This window comes from Macrotis lagotis, chromosome X (assembly GCF_037893015.1).
Source record: "Macrotis lagotis isolate mMagLag1 chromosome X, bilby.v1.9.chrom.fasta, whole genome shotgun sequence".
Classification (NCBI taxonomy): Eukaryota; Metazoa; Chordata; class Mammalia; order Peramelemorphia; family Peramelidae; genus Macrotis; species Macrotis lagotis.
Window position 1 is genome coordinate 637459230 of NC_133666.1, and position 22543 is coordinate 637481772.

A 22543-nucleotide genomic window follows, 5' to 3' on the forward strand; every position below is an offset into this window, starting at 1 on the left:
GTTCTCTCCCTGGGCAGAGAAAGTCTGGTCTCTGTGCAGCCGCCCGGCTGTGGGGCATGTGCCCACTGAAGGACTGCATGGCTAATCCCGCTTCCAACCCTCAGCTGGCTGCGCTAGACCATTGTCTCTTCATTATCACATTGTTAAGCCCCGGGATCGGCTGACCTCTAGCATCCGAGTCCACCCCCACCCCCAGCGCCTCCATCCACTGCCTGTGGGAAGCCTCTTACTCTTTAAAAGTGAGACTCCTGGTCCAGCTTTGCCTATTCCACACACTCTTCCTTTTTCCGTGGCAATTTTACTCCCCATTTCCTATTTCCTTGACAGCTCTCTTTGGGTAATGGGTAAAGGAGAGGGGATTCCTAATGTTTACTTTACAAGCCGTTCTTGAACTATTGACTCACTCTCTTAGGCTAGAGGCGACTATTGATTAGCAGTTGCCATTTTTTTTGTAAGCACTTAACTTTCAGAGAAGAGAGTCAAATTTATATGTACTTTTTTTTAAAAGTGCCCACCCTGGATTCCAAGTTCAGTCCAGGTGCTAATTTTATCCTATTTTCTAAAAGCAAAGTTCTACTAAACACAAGTGAATGAATACTGGCTTTGAGAGATAGTCCAAAGGACAGGAATGAAGTCAATTTGAAACCTGAGTAACTGTTGTAACCTCTTCCTGTCCACATGCAAATGTATCTGTTGTAATCTGTGGGGAAAAAAGTTTTCCTTAAGAAAGATTCTAATTTATTTAGATTGAACATTGTTTTGGTTGTGCTTTGAAGAAGCTCTGACTCCAAAATAGTGATATCAGTTCACATTACTGGTTGAAGGCCACTTGCCTCCTGTTGGGTTTCACTATGGGTTTTGCTCAATTTAAATTCTTTGTGAGAGTTCTCCATGGACTATAATTTTAGTTCTAAATCTGTCAGTAAGCTGTGTGGACACAAGTTTCAACTCGAGCTATTTTCTTCTGGGTAAAAGTACCCTAAGAGTTACCTAGGATCTCTTGGTCTTGGTTTAGTCAAGTTCAGGCAGGATGCTGCATGCTAACTGCTTGCACCTCTACTGCCTCTTAATGGCCAATCTCAAACTGGTACTACCTTGGAGGAAGATTTTTCTGATATCAGAAAATTCAGAAGAGGGAAACTTCAGAAAATGCCTTAGAGCCAATAGTGGTCAGGTCCTTGAACTGAAGTTTCTCAAGAGAAAGAAGAAGGAACGACAAAGGAGATCAGGGGTCAGACCTAGGTTTAGACTAGTAAGGGCTTGAAATTTTGCCAAGTCTTAAGTGCCCAAGGGGGGGGGGACTTTTTGGTATGTCTCTTGCAAAACCCACTGCCCTTCTGAATGCTGAAGTAGTGTTTTTCTGTGTTCTTATGCCAGATGTGAGGCAGATCTAGTGGGTGGCCTTGCATTGGCACTTGTATGTTCTTTGTTTTTTTTCTACCTGCAAAGTAGGGATAATGTGTTTTGTAAAGTGTCTGTAATATTGACAGGGAGGAGAGCAGTTAGTTTTATATACCACAGTTATGGCTAGATTTGGGCAGAAGGGGCATCGATATTGATGAGTATGAGGAGTAGTGGGAGGAAAACAGATGCAACCTATTGTTTAAGTCATACTCCTACTTTGGAACTGCTTGAGTAACTTTTTGGAAGCAGTTGTGATAATGGGTCCACTCTTAGACTTTAGAATATAGGGTGAGAAATTTTTCACAGTAATGAATTGATTTTTAGGAACAAATAGTGTGAGAGCAATATACAAAAGCATTTGAGGCAACACATTAATAGTACAAAGTTGAGTTCTTGCCTTAGTACCGACATGGGTAATAGAATTCATATTGAACTCCTTAGATTGGTAAAGCTGAAGAAAGCTAACTCAGTTCCTTAGTGGCCTTGAGAAAGGGTAAGATATCGTGATTTTTCATTTGAGTGCCTTGTCTGATAATATAAGGCAATGTTCTGGGGGGAACACATATTGAAACTACCCTCCACTGTGACTTTGGAGAGAGGGCAGAGATTTTGGGATTATCTATGACAAAGGAATTTTTCAAAAGAGAAAATCTTGTAGTTGCACCTAGTATACTACTTCCCTGATTCTCCAATATTATATCCTTTCCTCTGTTCATTTATAAAGTTTGGAGAAAAAAAAATTATGTTTGGATGTTATAATTTTAAAATGACCCTAGGTGTTTAGATTAGGAAGCATAAATGAATTTTGTGGGAATTTCTATCAGTTCTTTTAGAGACAAAGTTGCCTCTGTGAAGGAGTAAGAGTATATCAATTCTTAGAACATGCAAACTATCCTAAAGTAAACTTTCTAAAAGAAGTGTTGCACTTTGAGATTATAATTATCTTTTGAGGTGTGTGCCTCAGACTTCACTCAGAGTTATGCTACCATTACAAAATTACTATGTCTAACAGGAAGTTAAAAAATTTTTCAATTTATTTGAAGTAGTAAAGAGTCTTGGATTGTTGGAAATGATATTTATCTGTATATCTAGGTACATTTATTAGCTAATAATGATACATGGATACCAAGAGGTAGACAACTTTAAAAGGCATATGGGACCAAACACTCTCCTAGTACCTAACTGTGGACTGATAAAAACTGTTGATTTATATTACCAAAATAGTTAGGGAAGTGGGAGAGTTCCTTCCTGTTGGAAACAACACTGGTGATGTTAAAATCCCTCAGGATCTAAATGATAAGAATTGAGCTGATCTTTTATAGAATTGTGAAATAGCTTCTGTACATAATTTGGACAGACAGCACAAAAATGATTAGACATTTTCTTCCATTTATGTTCCAACTTTAAATATTGGTTTTCTTCATGGCAACATGGAATAGTGAATAGAATTCTGGATTTTGAGTTAGAAAGACACATTCAAATCCCACCTCTGATAGCTTTGGGCAAGTTATTTAAATTCCTTGAATCTCAGCTTTCCCATCTGTAAAATGGAGATAATACCTTTTAGTTACCTACTTTATAGGATTATTGTGAGGTTATTAATGAAATGTGTGTAAAATGCAATGCAGACTTTTAAACTTCATATACATATGGGTTATTATTATCAAGTAATACCTTTGTTTGACTTAGTTTTTTTTTGCCTGCTAAATCCAGCTTCCCTGTGATTCACTAATTCATCGTGCATTTATTAAGTACCTACTATGTGACAGACTGTTCTGGTTTCTTGGTGCAGTGTAAAAAATTAAACCTCTGTCTTTTAAGAGCTTAAATTCTATTAAGGGTACAAACAGCAAGTACATAGAAAATTAAATACAAAATGTATGCCAAGTAATTTCCAGGAAAGGACACTAGTGACTGGGAGAAAACAGAATGAACTAATTACAGAAGTTCATTTGTGTTGAGCTTTGGAAAAAAATTAAGAATTCTGTGGGGTAAATGTGAGGAGGCCATGACAGCTTGAGCAGAGGCCAGAATGTAAAAATTAGCAGAAAAATAAACAGGTCACTTTGGCTGGAGAGTGTATAAGTTGATGTATTTAAAGCCTGGAAAAATGAGCTGGGAGTCCAGTTGTGAAGGTTTTTAAAAGCTAGTCTGGAGACTTTTTTTTTTTTGTCTTAGAGGCAAGAGGGAGCCACTAGAGTTTAATGAGCAGGTGAAAGATATAGTTAGATCTATGCTTTAGAAATATCACTTAGGCAGCTGTGTGGAGGATTGGATGGGTAAGGCCAGAGACAAATTAGGAAGGGCAATTAGAAGGTTAATTCAGTAGACCAGGTGAATAATAATGAGGGCTTGAACTAGGGTGATCATATAATTATTAATTCATCAAATATTTATTAAACATCTTTTTGTAAGGGCACTGTATAAGCATTAGAGGAAGATATAACCATTAAATAATTATCCATCCCTACCTTTATGGAGTTTACCCACAGATGACTACATGTAAGTCCAAATGGGAAAGATTGCTACTGGCAGGAAGAATTGGGGGGAGGAAGGAGATAAATCCCCTATGTTGTTATCTGTTCTGAGGGAGTTATGTTTGAGCATAGGGGCATGTCCCATCATCCCCTGTTTAAATTTGTTATCTCCTATTAGAAAGATGAGATTCTTGAAAGACTACTTAATTTTTTTCTTTGTATCCCCTGGACTCAGCATAGTGCTTTGCACATGGTAAGCCATTAATAAATGCTTTTTCATTCATTTATTCATTACAAGTATTTAGTTAAGATGCCTTTTAGTCTAAAATTTCTTCTTGAAGATAATATCTTTCAAATTCTTTTTTTTTTTAGGTTTTTGCAAGGCAAACGGGGTTAAGTGGCTTGCCCAAGGCCACACAGCTAGGTAATTATTAAGTGTCTGAGACCGGATTTGAACCCAGGTACCCCTGACTCCAGGGCCGGTGCTTTATCCATTACGCCACCTAGCTGCCCCTATCTTTCAAATTCTTAAACATTTCTTCAGTGCTTCTTAGGTTGAGCAGAAAACCTTTAGTGATATATTAAAAACTTTTCCATTTTTCTGTTTGAAATTTAGCAGATAAGACAATAAATCCAGGAAACTTGTTGGTCATCATCCTGAAAAAAGTAGGAACAAGTAAGTTGTAGTTGGATTAATAACTTATATTGGATTGGCAAATTCTTATTAATCTGAGAAGGTATAATAAGGCTTAATTCTATAGTTGTAGTACCATCTTTGTAGCATACTGTGTGTGTGTGTATATATCTATGTGTGTATGTATATGTATATGTATAAAATCTCCATCTTTTCAGTTGTTGGAGGAACTGTGTACAGGGCTGACTAAAAGTCTTTGATCATTAATCAGATAGGCTTTTTTTTAGTTTTCATATAAGGGTACATATGCTATACATATAAAGGTATATGGGGAGGCTATTGGAGTGGTTATGGTTATAATCTGCATAACTCCTCTTCTATTTCCTTACTTTTTTTTTCTGATAACTGAGGGATGTAGAAAGAGGACATTTTTGCATTGCAGTACCAAACCTGTATCCTTAATTATTCTCACCTTTGATGATGACTTTGTTCCTGTTCTGATGTTGTAGAACACTAATGAAGAATAGTCATAAAGTTATGCTGATGGGGTCCACTAATAAATTTGTGTTATCCATTATCAATTGATCACTCATTGACACATGGTTGTTGTTGAACTCTTCCTTGAGAAGTCTGTTTTTACTTAATTGTATAAATTGTTCTGGTTTTGATCACTTAATCCAAATCAGTTCATACAAATCTTTGGGGGTTTCTCTTTTTGTTATTCTGATCATGTACCATACGTAATTTGTTTAGTCATTCCCCAATTGTTGTGTATCCCTCAGTTTCCTGGGGTTGTTTTTTTTTGTCACTATACAAATGACGTCTATATTTTACCCCTTATTCTTGCTCACAACAATAGCCTTTCCAAATCTTTCCTCAAGTTACCTAGGTTTTGACTTCTCCCTTCTCAGCAGGCCACTTTACCTTGTATTAAATTAAAAAAAGTTTTTTGAGACTGTTCTGACAGCTTTCTAAATTCCAAACTTAATCATTATTCCCCTCCCATCCTCTCCTCTTTTGTTCTAGTTTTAAAAAATAAGTAGGCATTTCTCATCAACATTAATCCCTCTGTGGATGCCTTTGCCTTCTTCTTGTACTATTTGATTTCATCTGTTCCTTTCTCTTTCAGGAGCTTGCCATCTATTGTCATCTATTGTCCTTCTTTTCCTAATTTTCAGCATCTCTTTATATACTGACTGCTTTCCAGTTGCCTTCAACATTGCTTAGATCTTTTTTTTTTTTTTTAGGTTTTTGCAAGGCAAATGGGGTTAAGTGGCTTGCCCAAGACCACATAGCTAGGTAATTATTAAATGTCTGAGACCGGATTTGAACCCAGGTACTCCTGACTCCAAGGCTAGTGCTTTATCCACTACGTCACCTAGCCGCCCCTGCCTAGATCTTGTCAACCTTTGACTAACCTTACCATATTATCCTTTATGTCTTTTCTCTTTTGTACCACTTGATGTGTTTTCACTCAGTTTTCAATTCTTCATGATCTGACTTTTTATATCATGACTTAATTGAAGTTCCTCTATCCAGAATTGCCAATCATCTATTTGTCAGATCCAGTGTTCTCTTCCTTCTTAACTGCTCTGCAGTGTTTGATACTGTCTGACCACCTCTCTTTCTGGATAGTTTTCTTCCTAGGTTTTTATAATATTACTTCCCTGTCTGATAAATTCTTTTTCAATATCTTTTGCAAAATCATTCATGCCTCCATCCCCTGTGCATGGATATAATTCAGGTCTGTGTCCCGTGACCCTTTTTTCCTTTCTCCATCTCTCAGTGATCTTATTAGCTTCATTAGATCAACTGTCATCTTTTCAGACTGATTAAATATTGCTCCCACTTATATACTCTACACCAACTGTCCTAGTTCCTAGTTTGTAGTTCCTCATATGTAAAGTCTATTGGAAGCCCATCTCCTTGCCTCTGTAAAGGAAATCTACCTCGTTTGGAATACTCGTCTTTCTACTTCTGCACTTTACCCTCTGACTTCAAGGTGCCCAGCTCAAGGATTACCTCCTTAAACAAACTTTTCCTGATTCGACCTAGTTGTTTGGCTCTCACCATTCCCTTTCACTTGTAGTGCCATACCAACTGGTAACAGCTCTATCATTTTTCCTATGCCCTATGATTGACAATTTTGGTGGTATCAATTGATAACACTCAGTATTCATCTCTTTCTGATTATCAGCAACTTAGGAAGTTGCATAATAATTACACACAAATTTTGATACTAAAAGTAGAGGTTTCCTACTCTGAGGGTTTATATGAAGTTGTCATAAAGATCCTTTTGAGGTCTTGATATTCCAGCAACTTCACAGTGTTGAAAACTGCTTTGAATGTATATACTTAAGAAGATTATGTAATAGGTAATGGACTGAAGTAGACTAATCTGAGAATCCTACAGACTGCTGATGTAAACCTTGGGCAGTCTTACTTAGAGAAAACCTTGTCAGTGTATATTATTGGAATCATAAGATCTTTTAGACTAACACTTTCATTTAAAGATGAGGAAATTTAAGGCTCACAGACTTGCCTAGGTACACTCCTAAGAAGTCACTAAGCACCCTAGTCTTCTGACTGGATGTCTTGCAGCCAAATCAAAGATAGAAGGTTTCATGAAAATTAATCAGATCAGATTGCCTGAGCATCATTCAAGTGAAACTGGGCTACTATTAAAAGGGAAGAGTAAAAAGGTGAACTCTATTTTTGGATAATTTGCTGCATAACAAAGTGTAGTGCAATGTTTTAGGATTGGTTTATTCTCCAGACAGAAGATCATTTTGACATCTCTTAATCCATAGACTGGCACACATTACCCCAAGTTATTTATTAGCAAATAATCAGGCAATAATGATAATTTGACATATGGTACTTTAAAAGTTGACATATAGGGCTTTTCATTTGACCATCACAACCATCCTGTTAGATAAATTCTATGTGTATTATTATTCCCATTTTACAGACAAAGATGCTGAGACTTGCTCATGGTCATATAGTTGAATATCATAGATGTGATTTAAGCCCAAGAAGCTTTTTCTGACCTTTCAGCACTCTAGCCACTATAGCCACCCTCAAATGGAGTTAGCTACCACCATTGAAGTGATAGCTGAAATAAGCTCTGAACTTGGAAGCAAGAAAACTTGAATTTGAAACTCACTTCAGACTCTTACTAGCTATATTACTCTGAATAAGTCACCTCATGTCTCTGTTTCAGGTTTTACATTTTTAAATGGATTAGAAGGACCAATGAAATAAAATATAATACTTTAGAGCTGCTATGCAAATTTTAAAATGCTTTATCAGCATTAGCTATTACTATCATATTTGAGCAGGGAAGACTTGTTGATGAAAGGCAAATAACCCAGACTAACTATTAAAACACTTCTTTTTACATGTGGCTTTCTGTTAGGTGATAAGGACATAAAGATTGAGGGCAGAGAAAAGGCCATTTGGATAGAATCAAAAGTCAGATTGTAAGGCGTTAAGAATTAAGAGATGTAAGGGAGTGGAGTTAGCTGATAAGATTTTTTTTTTCTAGCAGTTTAGCTGTGGAAAAGGAGAGGCTAGAACTCGGGGTCTAAAGGGTTCTTGAAGTGAAGGCTTTTTTGAGGGTTAAAAAGACATGGACATAAACTCTTAGATTTAGAGTTCAAAAAGACCTTAGGGGCCATCCAGTTCAACTCACTTAAGGGTGGTGAAGTGACTTGATTCCTTTCTTATAGAAAACCAGTGGTTTTAATTGGATTTGTACCCACATGAATTGCTCTGTACCTTTACCATGTTCTTCCTTCTCAATAGGGAAGCCACCAATAGGAGATGAAAGATTAAAGGGGGAGGGAGGGAGGGAGGAAATGACTGGGCAAGATTCCACAGGAAGTGGTTGGGGGAATAGGATCAAGGGGACATGTTAGAGGAGTTGCTTTTGGCAAGGATATAGACCACCACCTTCTTCAAAATCTGAAACAAAGGAGTAGAGAAATATTTTGAGCTGTGGAGGTGAAACATCGAGGAAGTTGACTAAATTTCCCTGGAGAAGTAGATAATGAGGTTCCTTGATGACAGGAATAGAAAAGGAGATGATATAAGGGACTTGAGAGGTTGTAAGTAAGTAAGATGCAGTACCTCAAGTACAGAATCTAAGCTGAGGTATGCCCAGTGAAGAGTTGAAACCATACACTTGTAGTGAGCACAGTCTGCACAGTTAAAGTAACTTATTCCAGTTGGGTTCTCCCAAATAAAACTTAGGTGTAAGGAAGGAAGATAGTGGAGATAACTTAGAGTTTGCATTGAGCCAGGCATGAATTGTGATATGACAAGGGCAGCAGATAGTACTTAGTTGACCTGTGTAATTATAGAGTTCTTTTTTTTTTTTTGTATATTTTCAGTCTTCAGACTTGGAGCTCCAGCCTAGACTCTCCAACCGTGTATGATCCCATAGTCATCCTAAACGCATTTGTCCAAAAGCAAACTCATTGTCTTTCCTCAAATCCTTTTCTTAACTCCCCTATCTCTGTCAAGGGCACTATCATCCTTCTAGTCACTGTATTTCACAATATAGGAGGTCATCCTTGATTTTACACTCTCGCTTAACACATCAAATTAGTTCTCAAATGTTCCTGATTTTACCTCTATGCCATCTTTTTTTTTTTTATCATCCTCTTCTTTCTGCTTACTTTGCCATCATTCTAGTCCAGTCAATCAGTAAACATTTATTATGCACTTACTACATGGCAAACATTGTGCTGAGCATTGGGACTACAGAGAAAATTAGAAAACTGAGCATTCCTCATTCCCTCTTCCCTAGACCATTGCAATAATCTCTTAAGTGGTCTCCATCCATCTATCTTCTACCCTTTCCAGTTCCATTCTCCACACAGTTGCCAACATAATATTCCTAAAGTACATCTCTAACCATGTAACTCTTCTTAAGGAGCTTCAGTGGCTTCCCATTGCCTTTAGGATAAAATATACAAACTCCCCTGGCATTTAAAGGCCATCACAGTTTGGTTCCTTCTTATATTTCCAGACTGATTACAGGTTTTTCCCCTGAGGCATAATATATTTCAGCCAAACTGGCCTACTTGCTGTTCTGGTGTACAACATTCCATCTCCTTCCTTCATGCCTATTGTCATTCATATCTAGGAATACATGGGTACAAATCCTAATTCAAACACTTATTAATTAACTTTATGATCCTTAGCAAGTCATTTAACTTCAGTTTTCTCATTTGCAAAATAACTAGGGATTGGACTTGATTGCTTCCAAGGTTCCTTCAGCTCTAAATCTTTGATCCTTTGATCTTATGATCTATGCCTGTTGTACTCCAGGCACTTTTCACAGCTCCATTCACGCACTGTCTTTGTAAATAGGCCTTTCCTAATTTTTTTAGTTGTTGGTTCAACATCTCCCACCCACTTAACCATTGCTGTGTATTTATTTTATTAGTACTCTATTTATCTTTGAAATATTGTATCCTTTCAGTAAAATGTAAGCTCTTTGAGGTCTGAAACTATTACTTTTGTATTTATATTCAAAATAATTTATTGATCTCTTGAATTGCAAAGGAATTTACAGCATGAAGTAGCTGTCTGTAAGTTGTAGGATTATAGTTTTATATTTGAAAGGGGATGTCAAAGGTCATAGTATATATAAATGAAGAAATTGAGACCTAGAAAAATGAAATGACTTGCTGAAGCACCCCTTAGTTAAACTAATAAGGGTCTGGATCAGGACTTGAACTAGAGTATTACAGAGTCCCAAGTTCATTATTCTGTCTTTTATACTATGCTATCTCAACACTGCAAAGGTACAGAAATTATGCCAGAACTGAGAGGATGGATTTGAATTATGAGAATAGGGAAGAGATTGAGGGATTAGAGATAATGTTGGGGGAGGGAAGTACAGTAGGAATGAGGGTTTGGGAAAGTGGAAGCATAGATTCTTGTGGTGGTGGTGGCTATTTCAGAATTTTAGGTCTTCTAGGAAAAGCAGTTATCTGTTGAATGATGAGTTTTAAGGTGTGATCAATCTTATTATTAATGTTAGTATTGAGGATTCAGGGCATGGGATGGAACAAGCCATGTTCAGAGTAATTGAAGAAGGTGGGAAAGGATCTTGGGTCTGTATATGACAGTGACATTTGATGGTATGAAGTTTAAAGGGAGTGAAGGATGAGTAGTAGTGGAGCAAAAATCTTGTGGACATATCATGGGGAGGAAAAGTATGTTAGATTTTGGTTTTGAGAATCAGGGTCCTGAGAAAGAAAAGTGGAGTACAAATGATATATAAATACTGGCAATTCCTCTTAACTGAATTCTGTCTAAAGTGTTCTGTATTTGAACAGAATTCACCTAAGACTATTATATTTATGAAGTTCCTTATTTCTTAATTGCATTTTTAAACTCCAGGCTTTTTTCTTTTACCCCTTAAGATATCCTTATTGAAAGAGGACTTTTTGGGCGGCTAGGTGGCATAGTGGATAAAGCACCAGCCTTGGAGTCAGGAGTACCTGGGTTCAAATCCGGTCTCATACACTTAATAATTACCTAGCTGTGTGACCTTGGGTAAGCCACTTAATCCCATTTGCCTTGCAAAAACCTTAAAAAAAAAGGACTTTTGACCTAAATTTGGAATAGAGTAAAATTTCAAACTCCTCCCAAAGCAGTTTTTATTCAGTAAGACATGGAACTTACTAATTAATCCATCCAAATGAGAGAAGGTATTGCTAACAGATTTGAGTTTTAGGTCCACATGTGTCATTAATTTTACATTGTGGTTGAGCAAATCATAACCTGTGTAGGGTCTCAGTTTATTTCTGTAAAATGAGACATTAGATGTGTTCTACCAAATCAAGGATCATGTGTATGCTTCTCTCCCAGTTGGACTTTTTCCCCCAATTGATTTTTAAATTTCCTTGTCTTCTGTTGAAGTAGCTATAGTATGGAAAGAACACTGTATTTTAAATCAAAAAAACTTTGGTTTGGTTGTTGGTTTTGCCATTTATTATTTGTGTAACTTTGGTCATGTTGTTTAAACACTCTAAGACACAGTTTCTGTTTCTTTTAAAATGGGAATAATAATGCTTTATTACCTACTTCAAAGGGCTATTGGAAAGATCAAATGAAATTATAAATAAATCTGTGTTTGTATATTTTACTGTATGTTTATGCATACCTGTATAAGTCTTTTGTTTCTTATATAGTATTATATAAATGTCAGCTTATGGTGGTATTATTGCTGTAATAATGCCTTAATTTGATTACATCATAGAGGTGATTTTGGGCCCTGGAAGGCTATATCTATTGGTAGAATGGATATTCCATCTTACCAGTGGAAAAGCTTCTAAAATGGACTTGATGGGGCGGCTAGGTGGCGTAGTGGATAAAGCACCGGCCCTGGAGTCAGGAGTACCTGGGTTCAAATGTGGTCTCAGACACTTAATAATCACCCATCTGTGTGGCCTTGGGCAAGCCACTTAACCCCTTTGCCTTGCAAAAAAAAAACAAAAACAAAAACAAAAAACAAAAAAAATAATAATGGACTTGATGATAGATTGTAGATTGTGTCTTCTGAGGATCAGCTTAGCTAAATTGAAAGTAGTTCATCACTATTCCAAGGTGGGTCAATAGGTAATTCAATTTTTTTAGTCACAGAACCTGTGAAAACCCTCCATTAAGATGTGGAAGTCTAGCAAGATGCTAAACATTGGAAGATATTATTTTAAAATGAAGTAAGGAAATCCAGGGAAGAAAGAGAATGAGATGCTATCTGGAAGCACAATATAGGGATGATGAGTAATTCTTTTCCCCTTCTCTCCTGCCCCCACCCCTTTCTTTTAGCTGGTGTATAGGTAGAAGAAAGTGCCATTTTCTTTATCCACATTTGTGGCCAAAAAAGTTCAGGGAAGGAGGGAAAGGGAAGTGTGAGTGTCATCAATTTTTAAAAATAGAAACTTTCTTTTAATATCTATTAGCACTTTTAAAGATGGGACTCAAGTTGCTTTCTTGCTTAGGTTTAAATAGTTTTCTGACAGCTCAAAAAAAACTTAAGATCAAATATTCCAAAATAGGTATTTTTTCCTTGAAAAACTTTTTTTTTTAAAATCCATACCTAGAATCATGGCTCAAGGACTAACTTTTGAGAGACTTAATTTGAGCTGAATGTAGGTGGTTTTTACCACAGATGTAGACACAAAGGAGATGTTCCTTGCCAAATAGTGACACATGCAGATGAAGACAGTGGGAGATAAACTTCCTGTTCACTACAATGGTTTTAAGCAGTTTCTATTTAACCCTTTTGATATACTATTTATGCTTATGGGAGGGCATCATAAAGGAGGATCCTTCTAGTCTGTTCTTAAATCCAAAGTGAGTCTAAGTTGGAAATTTCTTCAAATGTTAATTGTATTTAAGACTTGCATTTAAAACTTTTCTTTTAAAACAGCAAAATTAAAAGATATGTTTAAATGATGAACTGTATCCAGAAAAGACATTGTTCTGGGGTATATTTAAAAGTTATAGCACTACAAAGAAACAAACAGATGTTTGTTGTTGTTAATGTTCAGTTTTCTCTCCCTTCCCACCAGAATCTCCATATTCCTTACTTTGTGTAAGAACAGCATAGAGGGGGTGGCTAGGTGGCGTAGTGGATAAAAGCACCGGCCTTGGAGTCAAGGAGTACCTGGGTTCAAATCCGGTCTCAGACACTTAATAATTGCCTAGCTGTGTGGCCTTGGGCAAGCCACTTAACCCCATTTGCCTTTCAAAAAAAAAAAACCTAAAAAAAAAAGAACAGCATAGAGTTTTTAATGACATTAACTTTACTTGTAACATATTGGAAGAATTTTATTTTTTTCTACTACTATGCTAGTGGCTTAAATATTTTTTTGAACCATGATCGCTGGAGAAAAAAGTAAAAGCTATATTTAAGTAATTTCAAGGGTTTTTTTCCCTTTTTTCACCTACTCAGTCCTCTAATTGTATTTTTCCCTCACTAAATATATAACTAAAACAAGACCTCCCCTTAGATTATAGTGGTAGCGCTCCTCTGGACTAGATACTGGATACTACTACAATGCAGTACACTTTAGACTTTAGTACAGAGGGGTCAGACTTGCCCAAGCTGCAACAAAACTTCCAGATGTCCTAAGAACCAGATTAAAATGTAATTGGGAAATGTTTAACAAATTTTTAAAAATACAGTACAGCATAGATAATGTTAATTTTTGGTTCTTTAAGTCAGTAAGTGGGCTACAGGAATTCATTTCTATTTGAGTTTGACACCATTGTTTTAGATTATTAATATATAGTATGGAAAATGTTAAGGCTTGTTTATTAATGATAGTTTAGTGTGGTGGTTTTAAAAAAATCATAGTTTACCAATAGATCAGTAGAATTGGGAAAAACATGAAAAACAACAGCCCAAGGTTTCTTTTTTTCTTTTTTTTTTTCTTATCATAGGAGGATAATATAAAATGAATGATAGGGTCATGAGATACCAAAGTTTAAAGCAGAAAGAGATTGTTTTAAGCCTCTCATTTTAGAAACTGGAAACTGAGGCCCAGAGATATTGTCTAAGATTACACACAGACAATAGGCAATAGAGCTAGGACTTCTGACTCCAAATTATGTTCTCTTTCAAATATACTACACTACTTTCTTTAGATCATTCTAGGCCAGTTATTCATGTATGTCATGTCTTACTTCTCATAACATCAATTAGGAAGCCTATTTTTAATCTCTGGATTTAATCTGATATGATATTCAGAGTTGATGGAGACCTACCATAACTTGAGCTCAGTAGCAACAGACTTAAAGAAATCAATTCAGCAAGCATTTAGCCTTTGAGGATGCAAAGACCAAAAGCAAATCTGGTGCCTTCTAGCTTACATTTTATTTAAGTAGAACACTGAGAGTTTCCTCTGTATCAGATATATCAGAATTAGGTCATAAGTGGTAGAATAATTAAATTAAATATTTGTAAAGTAGATCAGTTAGTGTGGCATTATCAATGCCATATATCAAAAGGGCTCCCAAGTGTTAATTGACTAATTTGTTCTTTAGAATTATGGAAAGGGCTCAATTCAGGAATCATTTGAGAAAAACATGGCACCAACTATAGAAGTCACTTGAATTAGAAAATCTTCACCTTCAGAATTAGGTTGCATCATATTCCATAATCATCAGAATTGAAAATATTTGCTGTTAAGTCCAAGTCACTTACAAACCAGGTACTCAATAGTAAAGTCACTTCTTGTCAGAGACTATTTTATCTGAACATTAGAAATCTTAAACATCATTGACTCTGTGTTTGTGTCTGTGTGTGTGTGTGTGTGTGTGTGTGTGTGTTTTCCCCCTGGAGTACTCCATCCATTGCCAATCCATGCATCAGTCCACAGGGGTGTGTCATTAATATAATGCAGCTGCTGCCTTCCTCTGTAGAACAGTGTCACCTTAGTGACACTCCCAAGGATTGCCAGTTTAGACTCTGGAATCCTTCCTTACATCTGTCTCAAGTTCAGGGTCTCCCATCTGACCACGCTTTGCTCTGTTTGTATTTAATTAAATTGGCATTAATCAAGGCCCAGGTGAGGAACAGTGAGGTAATATTTTGCTTGCATTGCTGTAACATACATCATCTGATTAACAATTTGGAGTGTTAAACAGATTTGGAAACAAACACAGGTGTTAAGGATTCAAAAAGCAAAGAATTATAGTGACAACTGCAAGATGTTCTCTTTTAACTTCCATTTTCAAGCTTAGAGAACTTCTTGGTTTTCTTTCCTCAATCCACCTGTATTTGAGAGAGTAAGAATTTTGTAGTTGAATTGTGTGACCTGCTTGTAATATCAATTCAAATTGACAAATCTAGTTGGGATGATGGGTGTGATGTCATAGCTGTAATATATATCATTTTTTGGCTTTTGGAATTCCACTTTCACAGAGCTCATTGTGTTAACTGCATTAAATATTGTGTGTGGGGGCAGTTATTAAAATTGTTATAAACTGTTGATTGTCCACAGAGTTAAAAATTATCAAAATTGACTTTCTGGAACTTCCAATGAAGCATCTATATTGTAGAAAAGTAATTTCATTTATGAAAGAAGCTTAGTGCATTAGAACTTGAGGAAAATTTTGTATTTTAATGTTGGCAATCTTAGGGGAAATGCTGTTTTTTTTTTTTTTGATAAACCAGGACATGATTTGATTTGGCCTTGGCATTGGGTACCTCCTTGAAATATTGTTATTACAAACCATGTTGCATATTCTTTCCTGTCCCTCTTCCCTCTTCCCCCTTCCTGAAAAGCTTTCAGAAGATCATGTTTGTGTTATTATTTTTTTTTTTTAGGTTTTTGCAAGGCAAATGGGGTTAAGTAGCTTGCCCAAGGCCACACAGCTAGGTGATTATTAAGTGTTTGAGGCCAGATTTGAATTCAGGTACTCCTGACTCCAGGGCTGGTGCTCTATCCACTCTTGTTTGTATTATTAAAAAGATCTTTCACTCAAAACTGTACTTCTTAGAAAAGAAAACCCTTTTTCACACTGGGAGAAATAGCTGTTGTCAATTATAGTTTAAATTTCCTTCTTTTTTTTTTAATTTTATTTAAGGCTATGGGGTTAAGTGACTTGTCCAAGGTTATATAGGCAATTAGGTGTCTGAGGCTGGATTTGAACTCAAGCCCTCCTGACTCCAGAGCAGGTGCTCTGTCCACTCTAGGTGCCCCAACTTCCTTCTTTCTTAAGAGGCAATGTGGTATAGAATTCTGAAGTTAGAATCAGAGGACATAGTTTTGAATCCTAGCTTTTACACGTAGAATTATTTGTTTTTATAATCTCACAGGTATCTAACCAACTTTACTGACATCAACGATGTGTGTAGGTAGTGCATGTATTATTTCTTTTGGCATGTAAGGAAAGTTAGGGCACAGCAAAGTTAAGTTACTTATCTAGGGGTCATTCAACTTTTAGCTGAAATTTTAATTTAGGCCTCCTAACTCCCAAGAGTAGTTCTTTTCCTACTAAATACTATACTATACTCCCACCTCCTAGTTCTGTAACTTAGACTAGCAAATCATTGAATTTCTCTGTATCTCAATTGCTTCCTCTGTAAAATATGGATAATATTTCAATTTTCTACCTTATAGAGTTACTTTAGGAAAAGCAAAATGTAAAAAATTTAGCAACTGTAGAAGTGAAAATTATCATCCTTAGTAGATCATACAGACAAAAAAATTAATATAGTTTTCTTGCTTGAGATTAGTTGGGATGTTGTTATTTTCCCCTCTCTAAGCACTATGTTGTGCTCAGGGTGGGGGCAGATTGAGAAGTAACAGGAGGGAGTGGCTAGGTGGCGCAGTGGATAGAGAACCGGCCTTGGAGTCAGGAGTACCTGAGTTCAAATCCGGCCCCAGACACTTAATAATTCCCTAGTCGTGTGGCTTTGGGCAAGCCACTTAACCCCATTGCCTTGCAAAAAAAAAAAGAGAGAGAAGTAACAGGAGAAGGGAGGGTGAGAATTCTCCAAGGTATCTGGAGGGTGAGTCTTAGGATTTCTTTTCTTTAGGTTTCTCATTATTGTTCTTAAAATCCTATTTTAGTTGTTTTTCCCCCTCTAGTTCTGTATTTTCGTTAAATGTTGGGGGTCAGGAAGCTGTTGCACTTATATGATGAAACATATCAGACTAATGGTAACTCCTGAACATTTGAGGGGATTCATATTTTAGGAGAGATAATGACACCTTGGAATATCCAGAATAAGGTCACTAGAATAGTAGAGGAGACCACTGAGAGCATGCTCTATGGAGATCACTTGAAGTGACTGATGGTGAATTAGCTTGCATAAGCCTTTGCAGGGGGAGGGAGAGGGAAGAAGACCGGATAGCTATCTTTATGTAGATGGAAAGACTGGTCTAGGAGCAAAGGATTAGATTCGTTTTTTCTCGGCCCAAAGGCACAGCTAAGCAGTAGATGGAAACTGTAGATGTCAATAATTTCTTAACATTCAGGCAGTGGTCTCCCTTTCATTAGAGGTATTTTAGTAGAAGTTAGTAACAACTTGATTGACACTGTGGTAGCCATTCCTTTTTACAGAATTGGATGAAACTTTTGAGTACACCTCCAAATCTGAGATGCTATGATTTCTAATATGGATAAATGCCAAAACACAGGATTTGAGACCTAGATGGTTATTTTAGAAATGCTGCAATTTAGTTCAACCTCCTTTTCCCTCCAATTTTATAAGGAGGGAATGAAGATGTGAAGTGACATGTGTGTATACATATGTACACATAAATATATATGTATAAGATCACATGTATAAGATCACCTGATGCTGCCCTGGATACCACTCCACCTTAAGCTTCCATCTTTAAGTTTTGTTTTCTTTGATTTTTGCCATGGCTTAGGAATATCATAGAATATCAGCGGCCTTACAAATAGATAAAATTATTTGTTAAGCGTTTATTGTGTGCCTTTCAGGCACTGCACTTTATTACAGAAAGTTATTTTTAACCTTATCTTTTGAAAAAGGTTTTATTTCTGTATTGTGCTCATGGGCAAGAGTTGGTTTTCACCATATGAAGGGGAACTCTGGCTCCTAAGTTAAACCCTTGGAAAATTGCCCTAGGCAATAGGTGTCACTTGGGGAGGGGGACAAACTAGAGGTTGGTCACACACTGTCCACATCATGTGGATTTTTATTTCATTATTGTAAATAAAAATTCTCTTTCTCAATAAGAAGGTTGTTCTTTTAAAGATGAATAACTATATTCTGTTTACGGGAAATAGGCATTTCAGTGTTTTTCAGTTCGCAGGAAAATCATTTATTCAGCAAATATTTTTAAACTATATGTATCTATCTGGCCATGGTGGAGTGAGAAGAAAAAGCGGAGATAATTGACCTGGCCTTGGTCACTTGGAGCCTTACAATATTTTGCCCCTTGGGAGCAGGGACCATATTTTATGCAAGCTTTGAATCCCCTGTGTCCAGCGCCCTATTCAACACATCTAAGCTTACTAAATGTTTGCTGCTGCTTTGAGTATGGCTACAAATGTTTTCGACTTCTGTAGAACCAGTTAAAAACCCAAGTATTAGTAATGTCCGCATTCATCAATGCTATTTTTCATTTTTTGAAGTAGACATTTTACTTTTAAAAACTTTCCTCTCAAACATTAATGGGCTGTGCAGGGTGGCTTAGTAGGGTGAATTCTTGACCACAGCGTTTATTCTGGTGTCATCAATGAAGGGGATCTAAAGAAGTCGCATAAAGTTCCTTCTCCATCTTGCTTTCTGTCTCCTCTGCCTTACCTTTTGGTAATTTCTTGGAACTCACCTCTGGGAGTCCGGAGTGTGGATAGTTCCTTGGTATCCTGCAGAGACACGTTAAAGGTTGGGGGGGGGGGTTGTGGGAGGTAGAGTGAGGTGGGGGTAGGAGAGCCGCCCGCTGCTGGAAGCTACTTGTCCTGACCGCATGCTCCTAGGCGCTGCGCTTTTTCCTGGTCTGGCCTTGGTGTTTTGCCTTTAAGAGCTCCCCTGTGTTTTGGGGGTAGTAATGGACTGTGTGTGCTGACCCTGGTGCGCATGTTCAGGCTAGTGACGCCGCGGCTCCATGTGTAAGAAGCGCATTATTTGGCAACCGGAGGAGCGGCGGAGAAGAGGATTAGAGGGATCCCTGCCTGAGGGAAAGTTGGGGGTGGTGTTGGTGACTGGGGGAAAGCCGGAGAACGTACCCGTTAAAAAAAAAAGAATCTAAACCGCCCAAACCTGTCTTGAGCTGCATTTTAGTGTCTTCGTAGGGTAAGGTCCTAATTAAAACTTCTGATTTTTTTAAATGGGGGTGGTGAGAGGGGCGTGGTGGCGGGGTGCAGTGGAGTTGGGGGTGAAGAAGGTAGAAGTTATTAGAAAAATGTATTGAAATTGATGTATTCTGCCCCCTCCCCCTCCCATGTAGGAAACTGAAAGTACCTATAATAAACCGGTTAACCGGGGCTATCTCTGAACTGAAAAAAGTCTTGAATTAAGCTGCAACACGGCGCATATTAGTTGGGGTCAATGTCCTTTTTTCTCATTCCTGGAAAATAACTTGCTTCCAAGTTTTGCTGGAGGAGTGGGGATAGGCGGAGGAGGTAGGGTCGTAAAAAAAAAAAGTAAGAATCAAGGAGTTAAATTTCTGTGAGCTTCTTCCGCTTTACGTGAAGTCCCCGTCCCCCCTCCCCCATGTTTGAGATCGGATTCGCTATGGTAGGGACGAAAGTTTTGGGGGACAATGTATCTGGTGTAGGGCTGGATGCAAATGGAAAAAGCAGGATGGGGAAGGAACTATTAATTGCTTCTGAAAGTTATTAAAGGCTTTTAATCCTAACTGCTGGCTGCTTCCTCCTTTTCCTCCATCACACGCGTTCCACTCTTCCTCCCAGGCTAGGGAGGAGATAGTGTTTGAGTTGGTTGTAGGGAAAAGCCGATAGTATTACGTTGAAAGGCGCGACTTTAAAATGGTAAAATGGTCAAATTGAGATCTGGCGCTTTGAAAAAGAGGTATCCTTTAGGGGATCTTGTTTGGAAATGTGGTGGCCAGTCTTGAATACTTTTCAGGTCTTGTATTTTATGCAATAGCCATTCTGCTTCCTCTGTGGGTGTGGAGCACAGCAGTAGAAAACCAGGGTTTCTAGGTGGCTTTACTCCGGGGTGGGGGTGGGGTGAGATGGGGGGTAATGGACATATTTGTGTGTGTGTCTCTTTTGGTTGAGCCCCAGTCGTGGCACTTAACCCGGCTGTGGCAGCCAGACCGAATCTCCTGTCAGAATAAGAGTCCCCCCTCAAAGACATTCATCTATTCTCTCTCTCTCTCTCTCTCTCTCTCTCTCTCTCTCTCTCCTCCCTTTCTTCCACTTCCTTCTCTCTCCCTTCTCTCATCCTCTTCCCTTTTCTCTCTAACCTATCTTTTCTCCTTTTCTTTCTCCTTTCTACTCTTGTCTCTCTTTTCTGTCTGTCTCCTCTCTCTTTCCCTCCCCCCCTTCTCTCTCCCTTAAACTTCCTTATATTTTCTATGCCTCTTTTCAGGGTTCTATCCCTTCATTCTTCATTCTGATCTTTATTGATTTTTTTTTTCTTTACCTGTAATGGGTCAGCAGCTGTGACTAGACCATTCTCACCCAGCAGCATTGGACTCCTTAAGGGATTATCTTGAGAATTTTGAGTTGGTCATTTCATCTCTCAAAGGAAGGGGAAGGACCTTAATGTACTCAATTTTGAAAACACTGAAAATGATTAAGTAATCTTTTGAGGTGCTGTTTTTAAATTAGCACCAGGGAAAGTTTTTTGGAAGGGCTTTTGGAATATTGAATTTTGTTAGATAAAGCTTGTAGTCCAATCCAAAATAGATTAAGAATGATCATTATTCTGTGAGCTTTGGTCATTTTTAGATCAAAGTGAGTTACTTGAGGATTTTATTTTTCTCTCCTTGGTTTGCTAGGCTCCCCCCACCACCCCAATTTATTTCTATTCCCTTGCTAAGTGCTGATTCATACAGTGACACCTTCTGGTAGTGATAGGCAGAAGGAGACTGATAGATCCTATATATGACTTTTGGTCACTTAATTAGAATCTTAGAAAGTCACAGCTGGAGGAGGAACTTTAAGACTGTGTTAGAGCTGAAAGGGAACTCTAGTTCACCCTCTTTTTTTTTTGCAAGGCAATGGGGTTAAGTGGCTTGCCCAAGGCCACACAACTAGGTAATTATTAAGTGTCTGAGGTTGGATTTGAACTCAGGTACTCCTGACTCCAGGGCCAGTACTCTATCCACTGCACCACCCCTACCTTCTTTTTAAAGTATCAAGTAGACATATAGAGAAGGGAAGTGAATTGTCCAAGGACGCACAGAGTCAGGGTCTGAAGTAGAACAGCAATCATAATCGGAGTCTTGAGGCTTTTAAATCTCAGATCAGTGTCTTTCCAGTCTGGATGACTTTTTTTTTTTTTGCAGTTGTTAATTTAAACACAAAACAAAACTTGGCTACAAGGCAATATATTTTTGACATCAATTTGGATCATCTGCAGGTTAAGAAGAGTTGTTAGACTTTGTAACAGGTTTATTGAGCAATTATAGAATATCTTCCAGAGATGCAGCAAATTGAACAAACAAATTAACATTTCATATGTACAGGCACCTTTTCTTCCAAAAGCAAGTTGTTTTTTCCCCCACTAGTTCACAAAAGGATAAAAGTACAGTTACTTTTTTGTAGTAAGTATCACAAGATAATTGAAAATGATGTTCCATTTATTATTATTTTTTTTTTAGGTTTTTGCAAGGCAAATGGGGTTAAGTGGCTTGCCCAAGGCCAGCTAGGTAATTATTAAGTATCTGAGACTGGATTTGAACCCAGGTACTCCTGACTCCCAGGCTGGTGCTCTATCCACTTATCCACTGTGCCACCTAGCCACGCCTCTATTTATTATTGATTGACATTTATATAGTGTTTAAAGGATTACAGAGTGATTTTTATATACATTCTGCTCTATTGCTTTACTTCTTTGGATACCTATTTTGCAGATCAAAAAAAGTGAAGTTCAGAAAAGGTCAATTGCCCATAGCTAGTGGTGGAGGTTGATTTTTGACATCAGATTTTCTGACTTTTAAGTTTAGCACTATAATGAGCTGCCTGTATCCCTCAAATTTTATTTAACCCAGTTTTTTCCTTTTTATTGTCTATAGTCCTTTTTTCTTTTTCTTTAAAGAAATAATGAATTTTTATTGTGCTTTTGTTATGCTTTTTTAAATATAAGAAGTTCCATTTTATTTATTTATTTTTTCTGGCAAGGCAATGGGGTTATGTGACTTGCCCGAGGTCACATAGCTAGGTAATTATTAAGTATTTGAGGCTGGATTTGAACTCAGGTTATCCTGACTTCAGGGATGATTCTCTATACACTGTACCACCTAACTGCCCCTTATTATCTCATTTTTAGTAGACTCTAAAAGGACATTTTAATAGACCCTTTCCTTTCTCATATGCTTTCCCCCTC

General features: G+C 37.5%; 1 protein-coding gene across 4 annotated transcripts in view; it reads left to right on the forward strand.

Annotated features, from left to right (window-relative positions):
• Positions 1–22543, forward strand: part of GATAD2A (GATA zinc finger domain containing 2A) — a 254017-nt gene that overhangs the window by 1067 nt on the left and 230407 nt on the right. For 2 of the 4 annotated variants that reach the window (XM_074204203.1, XM_074204206.1), the window contains exon 1: positions 19003–19318. The exons of the other annotated variants lie outside the window; for them this stretch is intronic. The gene's annotated coding sequence lies outside the window, so the exon portion shown is untranslated. Of the gene's footprint in view, positions 1–19002; positions 19319–22543 lie in introns of those variants that run through there. 4 annotated transcript variants of the gene reach the window in all.